The sequence below is a fragment of the Mus caroli genome, unplaced genomic scaffold (genome assembly GCF_978045245.1).
Source record: "Mus caroli unplaced genomic scaffold, Mus_caroli_1 scaffold_2, whole genome shotgun sequence".
Lineage (NCBI taxonomy): Eukaryota > Metazoa > Chordata > Mammalia > Rodentia > Muridae > Mus > Mus caroli.
The window spans coordinates 168731440-168746405 of NW_028227257.1; the positions used below are offsets into that span (position 1 = coordinate 168731440).

At 40.8% G+C, this 14966-nt stretch overlaps 1 protein-coding gene across 1 annotated transcript in view; it reads left to right on the forward strand.

Annotated features, from left to right (window-relative positions):
• Positions 1-14966, forward strand: part of Itga8 (integrin subunit alpha 8) — a 196841-nt gene that overhangs the window by 75113 nt on the left and 106762 nt on the right. The gene's annotated exons all lie outside the window — the stretch shown is intronic.

The following is a 14966-nucleotide window of genomic DNA, read 5'->3' on the forward strand; positions in this document are numbered from 1 at the left end:
TCCAAAGACAGTGTGACTAGTTTAAAGTAGAAAAAGAAAAAACTGGTTCGTGATAAGAAACATGAGCTCTTCTTGATTGCCTTTTTGTAAGGGTATGTGGTGAGCTACACAGCACAAACATAAACTTTACATTTTGCAGATGCACATTAAAATGTGGATTTATCCTAAAGGATTAGCTTGGTAAGAAGAACATTTAGCAGAGAGCATCGGACTTCTTGGTACACTGTGGTTCATTGGTCACTTTTATGCTAGTTTTTTAAAGATGGTTTTAATAAACCATTAATACTTGATAGATAGCTGTATTTATTCAAAACCTGTCTCTTGTCACCATTCTTTCTCTTAATTGGGAATTTTCCATCTACGGATGGATCTCTGATTTGGGGAAATGGTTCAGGAGTTTGAGGCACAAGAATATATCCTTAATTTCCATTGTCTGGCTTTCATTTTCTCCTCTTCAATTAGGCAAAACAAGATAACAGAACATACTATAAATTTTCCAGAAACCTTCCACAGCAGGATTATGTTACGTGTTAATGCTGCCTGTGGCAATACCAAAAAGCCTTAGTTAAATCTGTTCTCTTAAGCTATACAATACTAATTAATAAAGGTTCATAGTTTGATGGGAGGAAGGGTCTACTACATAATATATTCTAGTTTTGATTAATTAAAAATTTTAGATTCTTCTTGTTGTTACTATTCCAAGTATGTCAAGGTGATTAATGAAATCCAACTCATGTGTTGTGGTTTCAGTTTATTTAGAGAGTTTTGACTATTCATTATGTCTGTCATAAACATCCTTTCTCCACTGTTAGAACAGGGAACTTGACGGGCAGAGTGGCTGTGCTTTCTACAGGGCAAAGGAGTAGAGGTTGTGTCAATCAAATAGCCAGTGCAGCACTTCCTGCGAAGGGTGAACAAAGGCCAAATGAGGGTAACATGAGAAACAACTTTGCTATCGAATTGTGTTCCTTTCAAATGATCAAGGCACGGAAGGAGGAGTAGAATAAGCCAGGGTCTTCCCTGTGTCTCTTCACTCATCCTCAAAGTGCAGCATGGTTGGTCTTCACGTCATACCTGGGATGAGTTGTACGCTAATAGGATTCAGATTCACGTTTTGAAACTTACCAGGGATGCCAGGTACTTATTGAGCCTGCTCATAAGAGCTGAAGGGATGACGTCCCTTGGATACTTTGATCTGTCAACACTGGAAGATGCTAAGGGATTTGGGGTTTGAACCCAATACTCTACTTTCCAAATCATGCTTCAGAGACCTTGTGTAGTCAAAATATTTTTTTTACCAAGTTTCATTTCATTTAAAATATACTCTCACAGTATAAAGTTAAAGTGTATTTTAAACATTTTAAATATAAATATTTTAAATAAAAATATTTAAAAGAGGTTAAAGGATTATCTCACGTTGCTCTCTGACCTCTAACATGTGTGCTACCCCCACCCACACACATGCAGCCACAAATACACACACACACACACACACACACTCACACACACACACACAATTATTAATTATAAAATGAAAGCTATCTCAAAACAACACAAAGACAAGAGTTCACCAGGCCCTGTCAGCATCCCTCCCTTCACTCTCCTCTGCTTCCCCCTCTGTCCTGTCCTCATTTTTCCTCCCCTCCTTTCCATTCTGTCTTCTTCACTTTCTCCCCCCACCATGTTTCATCTCCCCTCCCCCACTGGCCTCTCTCCCTCCTCTCATTTTCTTAACTTCCCTCTTCTCTCTTCCCCTTTCTTCCCCTCCTTCCCTCTGCATCTTCTCCTCCTTTCCACTCTCCTCCCTCTTTTGCATCTCATGTCCTTTCCTCTGTCCCTCCTCTTATTCTTTCTTCCCTCCCATCTTCTTCCCTATCTTCTCATTGCCTTTCCTCTCCTCCCCTCCTCTCCCACCCTTTTCTCTCCCCCTTTTTCCTTGCTCCCCTCTCTCTGCAGAGCAGAGTTCTCTGTACACAGGGTGAGCTGGTTCCCCACTCTCTGCAGAGCAGAGTTCTCTGTACACAGGGTGAGCTGGTTCCCCTCTCTCTGCAGAGCAGAGTTCTCTGTACACAGGGTGAGCTGGTTCTGTTCCCAACTCAGGGATGACTGTTTCACTTGAATGCACTTGAGGTCTGCACATCATCTCAGTCTAAAGTCCTCTAGGAAGAACTTGGATAGACTCTGAAACAAAGAGTGACATTGTCCAACACAGACAAGAGTTGACCTGGAGACTGCGAAGGCATCCCCAGAAGCATCCAGTATGGCAAGCCGTTAAGCCAATAAAACAAAAATGACTGCAGACAATAATGATGGCAATAAGAAACAAGAAACACAATCTAAAGGAAAATATTGCTCAAGATGAAATACTGTTTTTAAATGTCTCAGCCTTCCTTTTATGTTGGCTGTTTTAGTTTGGAGACTTAGAAGAAAGATAAGTAAGATGTTTCATTCTGTCAAATAGTAATGTTCTGCTCTGTTGTGTACAGCATACTGAGTGGCCAAACAAGTTGCTGCCTTCTCAATCTTAAAATTATAGGCAAAGCTTACAGCAAAGGACAGGGATGGCACAATAGTTGAAGTAAAGCTATTGCCATGTGGTGGCTGCTCCTCATGGTCTATAAAGAATCTCTTAAGTTGACCGTATATGAAGGCTGAGTATCAGACAACCATGCAGTGGAGGCAGGGAGGGAAACTATGTTGACAAGTATGACAGCCTATAATAGCTCAGAGGCATCCGGAGTCAGTGACAAACCACAGGGCCAGAGGCAGAGAGAAAAGCTGTAGGCACACTCAGAAGCCATTTTGCATATCCTCCACAGTGATGGGAAAAGGACACGCGCTGTATGTTTCACACTAGCTTCAGCGTGGGAACTGGATAGATGGGGAGATGGATGCTCTAGTTCAGTGGAAGATGAAAGAGATCTTGATCTTGATTGTGATGGGATGGTCATGAGGATGTAGAGAGATGATGAACATCTTTGTAGGTGAGTAACTGTTGTATGCACAGGTTATGGACAGGGTGGATTTATAAATGGCTTCCAGCTCGCAGACTTTGGCATCTAGCTACATGGTGGGGCCATTCCAAATTCATTCAAAACAGTAAACAGTGAGGAGTTCCAGACCTGTGGCAGAGGTGATGATTTGTAAACATTGTAAACTTAGCCTTCCAGTGACAATGTGGTATAGGGGTGTGGTGCAGTGTGTTTGGAGCATGAGGCTTATCCAGGTGCAGACCCAGAGGACATGATCACTGTGTGAGAGGCTGTGTGAGGTGCCAGTCTGAGAGACAATGCAGATACAGTAAGATTCCACCACCTGTGAATTACCATCTGGAGCCCCTGCTGAAGACAGTGAGAACCTTCTTAGCCTGCTCAGAATCTATTGCTTAGGTCCACTAAATACAATGTTTAAGAAATGACAGATAGCCTTCTCGCTAGACTGACAGACAGTTTCTCTCTCTCTCTCTCTCTCTCTCTCTCTCTCTCTCTCTCTCTCTCTCTCTCTCTCAGCTCACCTTTGTGTTGTAACGACGGTAGTGATGGATATGGCGTTTGTGTGTGTGTGTGTGTTCATGTGGAGGCCAGAATAAGATATCAGGAAACTTCTTTATCACTGTCTGCTTTGTTGCCTTGAGATAGGATCTTTCAGTGAACCAGAAGTACCCTGCTTTCCCTAGGCTGGGAGCTCTCAGGACCCATCTGACCCCACCCCACAATGCTGAGGTTATAGGTACATACACAGACATGCCCAGTTTTTTCTTCTTTTACACTTGAACTTATAGCTTCATGCTGGCAAAGCAAGCACTTCTACCTACTGAGCCATCTCCCCAGTTCCCTTATCTTGACTTTCATTAGAAAACCATCAAATGTAAAAGTTTGCAAATTCATAAAATATATATATATATCTTGAAAATGCAGATTTTTAAAATAGAAAAGAATAAAATGCACTCACAAAAATTTTTAAATGTTGCTGAAAAATACACTTGTGAACTTAAAAAGTCTATATTTTATGAGAGAAGTAGCATTAGTCTTTAGGCATTTTATAATCATTTGGTCTTAATTATGTGCTTTTCCAGAAAAAAAAAAATGCCCAGGCTCTGTAGTTTCATAAACAGGCACCTCCAAGTCCCTGATTACTTCCAGAACATGAGCTGGTTCCAAAGTCAAAACTGATGGACATGATCCACATCCAGGTTTCACCCCATCGAGGAAGGAGTGAGGGCAAATTCATCCAGCAGGGAACTCCTCCACTTGGGAAGGCGAAAGGCACGCTTGAGTGTTTACACACAGACATTCACACACAGACATTCACATGCAGACATTCATACACAGACAGACATTCACACACAGACACCCTCTTCATGCTTCTGCTCTAAGGTCTACTCTGAGGTCAGAAACAAGACCTCAAGCCTTTACTTCCTCAATCTAGTTACCTGCAAAATTTATGAAGAAAATAATGCAAAGACAGCTTTAAAATTCTAGGTTTAGACCAGACCAACTCTTAAAAGTTGTTACCAATTGGAAAACAAATAAAACTGGTGCTTACCAACAGTGGTGGCAGCTGAAATCACTGAACGGGTTATAATAGGTTTAATTTTCTAGTTATTAAAATGAAAACTGCCTCTCATTGCAATGCTAGTACCTTAAACGCTATAACACTGTTAGCTTCAATTGCCCTTACTGCCTGCTACACAGCCTTTCTGGGCAGCCTATTATTAGCCCCCTCCACACACACACACACACACTGTGACATGTTTCATCAATTCATAAAGAGCAGCAAGAACTCTAATTTTCTTAATATAACCCGTCTTCTGTTGACAAAGAGAAATGGTAGGGCCAATTGTCCCAATAATTCATCAAGTTCAATATGTTATGTATTTGAGCGAGGACACTCTGTCTCCCTATCTTTGGAAGGAGAGATGTCAGCACTGAGGAAACATGGGGTCAATTGTATTATTAACATTTTGCAATTATAAGCACGAGTGTGCACACATGTGTGTGCCATGGGCATGTGTACATGTTTGTGCCAGTGCAAGAGACCATATATTCATGGAAGCCAGAGGAGGCCATTGAGTGACCTTCTCTATCACTTTGCCCTATTTCCTTGAGGCAGGGTCTTTCACTGAACCTGGAGCTAGACTGACAGCCAGCAAGAATCAGTGATCCTCCTGTCTCTCTTCCATTCCCACCTAGCACTGAGGTTACAAGGCCACACAGCCATTCCCATTTTGCAACTGTAACTACTGATCATTAAGAATCTCAAGCATGCTAGACACTACCACAATAAATATAGACTCTACTCATTTGAATATTATTCTTGAATTCTTACAGAGCTACATATACATATATGTGAAGGTCTATTTTTATATACTTATATCTATTTAGAGCAGAAGTATGTACAGTAGGATTAGATGACATTCCATTATGTTTTGAAAAATGTCAAACAAATATTAACTTAGAAAAGGTGGCTGAGTCCATGTGAACATGGATGGAAATCAGACCATCCAGTTCAGGTTAGCACTGACAGCCTAACTGACACTCAAGGGGCCATTTGACTTCTGTGAGCTTCTACTTCCCAGGGGTGTTTGCATTGATGTGTCTATTTGAATTTCTAAGTTGGAAAAAAATTCTTACACAATACTGTGTCTATCTTCAGATAGGAATTGAATCTGTCTATTGTGGTGAAAGTCAAAACTGCTTTATCAGAGTTATATTTGGTGATAGAAGATTCCGAGAAATGGCATTCTACTAGGCTGAAGACAGACTGCCCAGGTTGAAAATTTGACTTCTCTAATTTCTAGCTGTGTAAGAGTGAGAAAACGTCTCAACCTTAGTTTCCTCACCTGTAAAATTGGACAAGAATGTGTAGATGTAAAAATTAAATGATGTGGGGTGGACAAGATGCTTCAGTGGCCAAGAGAACTCACTGTGCAAGTGTGAGGAACTGAGTTCAAATCTTCCATATCAGAGCTGGGAGTGTCCCCTCATACACATCCGGTCTAGGGCTAGAGGGGTAAAGACAGAATGGGAGGGCTTGCTAGCTGCCAGCCTAGCTATAGGTACAGTGAGAGACTGGGTCTCAAGCGTATTACAGGATGATAAAGATACCCACTGTCCTTGTCTGGTCTATGAGCATACTTCTTTGCATGTGCATCCAATACATCAACAGGCAAAGCTGTATGTTACAAACAAAGACCACATGAACTCAAACTGAGATCATATATACCACTTACGGGATGGCAATTGTCCACTTTACTTTTCAAAGTATGTATTTTTGAGGTCCACTTTTTCCTTTGCATGTTAAGGTCCATTCTTTTCTTTCAATTGAATAAACAAACTTCCCTAGCTTAACCTATGGGGATATGGTTGCCTCCTTCATCCCAAACAGGAGTAGGAGTCAGGTTGTAGCTACTGTGAGCCCTCTAGTTAGTAAGACCCCAGCAGAAAGTTCCCCAATATCCTACCCCCTGTGATGATGCAATCCACTACTCACCCCACCTCACTGCCACCCCTGGGTGGGAGATGAGGTATCAGGGGCTTCCCTCAGGGCTGTATGTGCTTTACTGGCTAGCAGAGATGGGCAATGCACACATTTCCCAGTCCCTTAGCCATTGAATATGTGATTACAATCCAACTAGACCTCACCTTCTATGAGAACTATGGAAATTGAGAGAAAGAAACTTTTAAATTGTGTAAATGAAAGGCAGACTGATTGTAGATATAAGACGCTCTGATGTAATAAAGAGGAGTAGGAGAGAGTAAGAAAACATTAGTTTGAAAAATAACTCAGATATCAATACAGGATAGTGGAGAAAAGACCACACGAGGGGAAATTCACTTATAAAGCTATAGACACTAGTTTATAAGAATAACGCGAGATTTTTTTCACTCTCATGTTTATGGTATCCAAACCACATGTCTTAGACATTGTGTGTGTAAAATGTGTTGTTACTGGCATATATAAATAGGAACCACAGACATTTTCATCTGAAAACCAAAATGGAGATGTGTTTAACTTTTTCCCTGGGTCCTCACTGGAAGCCAAAGGCTGACCAGAGGATCCTGTGTACATTAATTGAGTGAAAACACGCCAGAGAAGAAACAGCTGTGATAGTTGGGAATCCTAAAATCCAATGATCTTGTCTAATCCTGTTAACCAGGATTGCATAGCAACACAGCCTGCCAAACACATAGCCCAGGCATCGGAAGATGGAGGAGGGAAGGGCAGGCTCTGCTGAGGAACACAAATCTCACAAGCAGTAAAAACTGGAGAAAACATGGGCTGAGGGCCAAGGCTATCATTGTCTTGTTCAGGCTCCTAATATACAGTGATTATATCATGAAGCCATTTCAGACAATTACACTCAATGAAATAAAATGACCCATCTGTTTTAGTGAGTGCTGAGGGAGAGAAGGAGGGAGGGAGGGAAGGGGGGGAATGCAAACAAGCTAGGCCAACCTTTACACAGGGAAAGTAAAGGGGAGGATTGAGTCAAAGGAAATAGTGTATTTTCGCTAAACCTTAAGGACCTTGAAGCCGCTTAGTTTGAAGTTTAAATGAACTGCATTCAAATCTTGTCACGAGAGTTCATGTTCACTTCTCACAGTGCTTCTAAAGCATATAAGCAAAGCAAATATGACACTGTCACTGAGGCATGCTGCCCATGTCACACATTAGAAGTTACAATATTGCTCTTCTTTGTGAGCAAAACCCATGAGTTTAACTAGAATTGAATGAATTCAACTGGGCAAGATCTTGAGTTTGAGTCAAGCCATAAGGAATAGAGAGGTAACGGGCTTCAGTTTCTAAGCCGGGTTACCCTGTGGGGCTTGGTAGCTGGGCATCTCTGAGCCATGCTTTCACTGTCTAGAAGTAAAACAAGTGAGTGAGTTGCGACTCCAAAGGTCTGACCCACAGCATTTGTGCTTATAACACAGAGCTAGACACTGCCTCCCATGTGCATCCATAATATTCTGCAATCACTGAGGATTTGTCTTAATAATAAAAACTGATTAGGTGAATATTTATACACACACACACACACACACACACACACACACACACACACACACATATATATATACCTTTGTCTTAGTTAGGTTGGGGATAATTTTAGATTCCCAGGGAAGTTATGAAGATGCTCACAGCTCATGGTCCTTTTTACTTAGAGTCCCCTGTGAGCAGCATCCTGTACAACTGTAGCTCAATGGCCATCAACTAATAAATAGATTTGTTAGCGATTTAATGGCACTTAACAATTTGTGTTCCTTTCATCCATTTGTCCCACTCCACATCCAAACAAGGACACGGCACTGACTTTTGTCGGGTTCTCTTACTTCAGCTGCTCATACTCCCTTGGCTTCTCATTTACTGTCACAATCTGGACACACCGAAGAGCATTGACCAGGCATTTCGAAGAACATGGAACTTAGCTTTGTCTCGGTGTTTCACTAGAATTAGACGGAGGTCACGTATTTGACAAGAATAGCACCCAGTGGTCCTAGCCCCTCCCAGATGCATCCTACCCAGGGAGTGTGATGTCTGCTGTCTTTTCATACCTGCTTGACTTGCATCAGGGACTGTCTTCCAAGTTTCCCAACTAGAAAGTTTTGGTTTTTGTTATAGTGAGTATTTATAAAAATACTGACCATGCAAATTTCTATCTCCTACATTTTTTTCACTGATCTTAGTATCCATAGATGAGCCTTGCCTACAGATTATTACTGACAAACTGTGATGTATCTAAATTCATTCTGTATCTAAATTCATTCTATATCTAAATTTATTGACTGTAATTCTAATGTAGGAATTATACAACCATTTATTTGTGTATATATATATATATATATATGTGTATATATATATATATATATATATAAACATGGAATCATAGATATTTATTTTTGGGTCATATTCCATTCCTATGTCTATTTATTTATTTTTTTTTTAAATTTTTTAATTTTTTTTGGTTTTTCGAGACAGGGTTTCTCTGTGTAGCCCTGGCTGTCCTGGCACTCACTTTGTAGACCAGGCTGGCCTCAAACTCAGAAATCCGCCTGCCTCTGCCTCCCGAGTGCTGGGATTAAAGGCGTGCGCCACCACGCCCGGCATGTCTATTTATGTTGTTGAATATGTCCCACATTGAGAGACTGGGAAAACCTTCTCATAGGTTTCACTGACATTTTGATATTGCCAATCTTTCTATAAGTATTTCCATACAGTAAAACATCTCATGATACTCCAGGATTTTGTGGGGTTTTGGCTTGTTTGTTTGCTGGTTTTTGCTGTTGTAGTTGTTTGCTGTGGTTTCAGTCAACCTTTCCTTAAGAAGCCATGATTCTTTCCTCTCATTTTTCTTTATTCTTAAAAATAATAGAATACTGATCATGTGACATTGAAGACATTTGTTTTAAGGAGTGCAATTATTCAATTATTCAACCAATATGTACAAAGTGCCTTCCACATGCCTAGCACTGTTCTAGATGAAGAGGATACAGCACTGAATTAAACAATGATTCAGCTCTCTGGGCCTCAGTTCTAATCCTGAAGGGAACAATGGCCGCAATGGGATATTGACAAGTGATAGTGCTGAGGACCCTCAGTTCCTTTATTAGTAAAACTGACATAATACCTGATCTGGAGGTTAAGTTAGATAATAGGTATAAATTAGCCAGCATCTTTACTAATATTACTCATTAATGAAATAGTGACACTATGTAAATATAATCTATGCCTTTAAGGAATAGTGTAATCACAGAGGCAAAGCACCTAAAAGTTGGCTTTGCTACAAGGCAGAATAGGAGACAACTTTTAAGAAGGTTGAATATGGGGGAATTTCAGGGAGGGCATCTGGGGAGAAAGGTTAGACATAAGAATTTGTTCTATAAGCTAAGCACCTAAATTTGATTTTCTAGAACACTCAACAAAAGGGCCTACATGGTGGTATTTGTCTCCAATCTCAGCTGTGGGGATGTGGAGAAATGTTGATACCTAGGATTCCATTGCAACCAACTTAGCCTAACTGACTAGTCCCAAAGCAATGAGAGACAAACTAAGGTAGACAACTGCTAAAGAATGACCTCTGATGTTGCACACTCACCTGTGCACACATGTATGCATGTGTGCATGTGCTCTCACACACACACACACACCAGTACAACTAAGATGACCAAAAAATCTCTATGGGAGAATTAAGTTAAACAAGGTCTCAAGAAGTAGGTGACCATAAACAGTTATATGAGAAGCAACCCAAAAGAATCCAGTGATGCATGTCAAGGGTTCTAACCATGACAACAATAAAGATGACCCCCTGGTGTAGACATATTGAAAGAGTAAGTGGAAGGAGAAGGCACAGATGACACCCCAGCAAAGAGTCATATGTCTTCATCATGTGACAAAAATAATTTCCTACTTTTGAGAAGCCTTCGTTATATCAAGGTTAGAGTGTGTGAACTAACTCTGACTGAGTGATACTTCAATGAAGATGAAGAACTCACACATTTCTAGGTCTAAAAGGCACAGACTTTTAAAAAAAAGGATCTTGGTACACATAATGAATGTTAACTGTTTCTTTTAACATAATAAAAACATTACCCAATTTGTTATTGTTAGCATATATAGAAAAAAATTAAAGACACGCCATTTTGTGTTGTCAAACCATGCTAAGAAAGAAACTTGATAAAACAAAATGAAGTACTCTCTTCTTTTTACTTTTAGAGCAGTTTGGCCCAAATTGATAGGGCATGAATGGAGGGAAAGAAAGCTGAGAGAGCTGGAGATATATGTTTAAAGGCCTTGAGTAATATGTTAAATAATCTATGCTGTGTTAAGAAGGTAATGAGAAATACAAAGTGCTTAATACTTGAATATAGCCTCAGCCTTTATAGTAAACAGAATAATATATTTACATGTGTATTTTCTATAACTTCAAACTTAAAATATGCTCTTATATTTACAGGTGTGTTTGCAAATGTTTTGCAACTATTTTCCAGGAGCAAAACAATCAAACAAACCCATATTTGCAACATGTACCAATTTCCAAAAATCCCTGTGAATTTTTTCTACCATGATTGATTTTGAACTTTGCTGACTCTCAGGTGACAAGAATTATACACTTGCCCTAGATACAGCTGAAATGAACACAACATAACTTCCTTCTCTGGTCCAGCCACTTAACAAATATTCTAACTTCTGATTTTTGTGACATCTTGTTAAGACTATCCAGGCTCCCATTCTTCAGGAGATGGTGTAGAAATCACTGTGCATGTAGATATCTCAATAGATATCACAGTCATATTCTTATTAAGATATACATATATCAAGCGAGCCTGGAGTAGTTGACTCGGTCCAAAAGGTGTTTGCTTTGCAAGCAGGAGAACCCGAGTTTGATTCCCAGAATGCATGCAAAACAAAAACAAACAGAAAACGGGCAAGTGGGACACACCTGTAATTCCAGCACTGGGTAGGCAGAAACAGGGTGACTCCTGGGGCTTACTGGAGAGCTCCCCGGTCCAGTGAGAGGCCCATTCTCAACAACCAAGGAAGGAGGCTCCCGAGGAACAGGAGCTGTGGTTGCCTTTATCTACATCGCCTCTTGTTTGCCCCTAAACCACACTGAAACAGTTTGCCTTCCATCCAAAGCTATTATCACTAATCTTAGAACCGACCATCTCTTCCTCACACCTGAGTCTGACTGATACTGAGGTAAAAATACCAAGTCTTTAGACTTGGTAAACAATTTACTCCAAGGTCTATTTCAGAGCATATTTAAATAACATCCAACTTGGTAGAAGTAAAACTATGGCATTTCCCATGCCCAGTGAAAGAAATTAAATTGAATGGCTATTACATTTCTGTATAAGGTGCTATGTAGTCCTTTAAAGTTTACCTAATTTCTTTCTTTGTATAATAGTGCATACTGGCTTTGTTTCTGAAAGCCATGGAATCATTAGGTAAAATGGGAAGCAATTTACACTTGATCTTGCTTTTAAGACATAAATTCCTGATGCTGTGCTGTGGCTTTCTTGAAGCAGGTTAGGGGTAAGAGTGGTGTGTGGAAGAACTAGAACAAGCCCAAGCATGACCATGCTTAGGATAGCATGTTATTTCTTTCCTCTTATTGTCTATTCTTTCTATAAGTAATCTAAAGTTATTAATATGCAAGTGAGTACTTCCTTAATGTCTTTATTTTTATGCACCCCTTCTGTTTCAAAGCCTTCTCACACCCTGGTCATTTTTCCATGTTTGCACTCTCCTCTTAGAAACTCAGGTCAATTGTCACTTCCTCAGGAAGCCATCCCCGACTCTTGCAATGCCCTGGAAACACACATCTCAGATGGAAGCTTTACCAGCATGTTAGTATTTGATAAATGTCCTCCTTTAAACCAAGGGATGAATATTGTTTTGGTTAGTTTGGAGTCTTAGTGCTCAAACCATTGGCAGATACAAAAGACAGCAGGCAGATCCTAGGTGAATACGTGAGTCTTTGTCTGGACGGATTCTATGAACACATAACCAAGGCACCAACTACCTCTCAGGCACACGTCTGCCTGTGAACCCTGGGTCCCGTCTCTCTGTAACTCACCACTGGTTTCTACCTCCATTGGAACTGAGTGAGCCATTTTACCTCTGTGTAGAATGAGCATGGACACATAAGTAGAGATGATAAAGATGGACTTTGGTACTTCTCTCCTCTGAGTTCCACTTAAAGCAGAAGGTGATTCTCAGCAGCTTTTGCCTTTCCTCCTAGCTTTAGCTCAGCCAGACACGTAGGTGTTTGTTAGTTGTTCAAGCTGCTGTAGCAGTCGTGTTAAGTTTTTAGCATCCATGGTGAAATACAAAATAACTTAAAGTAAGATATAATTGTTTGGCTCTCTCTTTTGGTAGTTTTGGTTCATCATGGTGGGAGAGACAGAAGAGTAGCTCTCATCACGAAAGATTAGGCAGGAAGCAGAGCAGGACTGTACAGGTAGGGCCATGGGAAGATGCAACCCCCAAGGACACTACTCAGGATCCTTGGGATTTAAAGTCACCGGGGATCTTCTCCTCCAACCAGGCCCCACCCTCCACAGTGCCACTTCCTCTCAATCTTTGTTCCAATTTTGAATCCATCAGCGGATCAAATATTGATAAAATTAGAGTCTAGTCATCTCTGGGAATGACCTCACAGACATACATGGAAGTGTGCCTTACAGGAGGCCAGCCACTTCTCATCCCATTCAAGGTCAAGACTGAGCCATCACACCAGTGACGTGATGAGTAGCACACCTGAAGCCAGGAGCCCACGTACTTCCTTCTTCACCATCATGGAGCCGATTTACTGTCATGGCATATGTTAATCTCGGTTTAGCTAACCATAAAAACCATTATCTATCCCAATCCTCACCATTCAAGATTGATCTGGAGGTGGTTTGAAAACTCTAATAAGATTCTCGTGACTAGCCATTTCTCAACTCTTTCAGTCAAGTGGAAGTGGCAAGATGGTGCTCAGTTTCAAGGCTGAGTTCTGAGCTCTTGGCTTCAGATTCAGTCCTGTGTTCTAAAATAATGACTCAGATAATCACTGTATAGAGCTTCCTACCAGAGAGTCCGTGTGTGTGTGTGTGTGTGTGCTCAGTACACAGTATCACCTTGGGTTTTACACTGGTGCTGGGGATCTGAACTTAGGTCCTCATCATGGTACATTGAGTACTGTGCTGAGCTCACCCTCACTCTGAAATGACCCATTTGAAAAAAATAACCAGGAAAGTCTTCTTGGGCCCTTTCTATTTGCATTGTTAATGGAATTATTTTCCATGTGATATTTATATTTTAGTGATATTTTCCTATGATAATGATAGGAATCATTATCTGACTCTATTAATTAGCCCTAAGAAAATTTTACAAGACAGCGAATGAACAGAAGGGCTGGGATCTGGCCAGGCCTTAGATGCAATTGGGAAGTAGGTGGACCTCATTTGGGGATGCTCAGAGCCTCTCTTCTCTGTATGTTCTTCTTTCTACTCATGAAAGCTGCAGAGTGCCCACAGTTTGCCTTCCCTTAAACGTGTGCTGTAGAAGATGGGATAATATCACTGTTATCAATTTAGGAGTGATTAGGAGAGCCAAGAACCATCTATAAATTTTATTGCTATGGGCCATAGTCGTTGTGGTTTATTGTCTCTGTTTTGCTGGGTATAGAAGCAAGGCTGTATTCTTGCTGAACAAGCACTCGCCTATTAGTACCTTGTCAGCTCTTGACCTCGGTGTTTAAGAAGCCCCTTAGTGAGTTGGATACTGGCCTGTGTTCTGTAAAGCATGGCTTGTGCTCCATGTTCAGTGAGATGCTGAGGAATGAGGTACCTGGAGCATGGAGCCACTGGGAAAAATGCCTGTCTCCCCTGCGCCTCTTCAATCTGTAATTCGTATCTTTACAACCGCCCTCCAAAACTCAGAAAACAAAACAACAAAAACAAAAAGCATGTATTTCCTCCTACTCTTGTGAAGAAGAAGTCCAAAACCAAGATGGTTGTGGAGTTGGCTCCTTCCTCAGCTCTTGCCTCGGTTTGTGCTGACCATCGAGTGGTCTCATGGTCCAGGGTGCATGTCCTATTTCCTCTTACAATACCAGGTCTATGGGATTAGAACCCACCACATTAGAGCATTTTAAATTAACATCCTACATATAGACATACCCTAAGGAGCTTCCTAAGGAAGAACTTTTACACCATGAGATCTATTTAGTATATATTTTTAATAAAAGGCTTAGATATGTACAAAATGTATTGCCATTATACCCTCCCCCATCTCTTTTTCCTATCCCTCTCCCACTCCTTCTGAGTCCCTTCTTCTCCACCTGAAGCACCCCTCTTACTCTCATGTCTTTTGAAAAAGTACACACTTCAGTACACAATACTTAGAAAGCATATAAAACCCCATAATGTTTTAATCACAGGAATTTTCCCTTAGGCGGGATATGGGAGTATTGG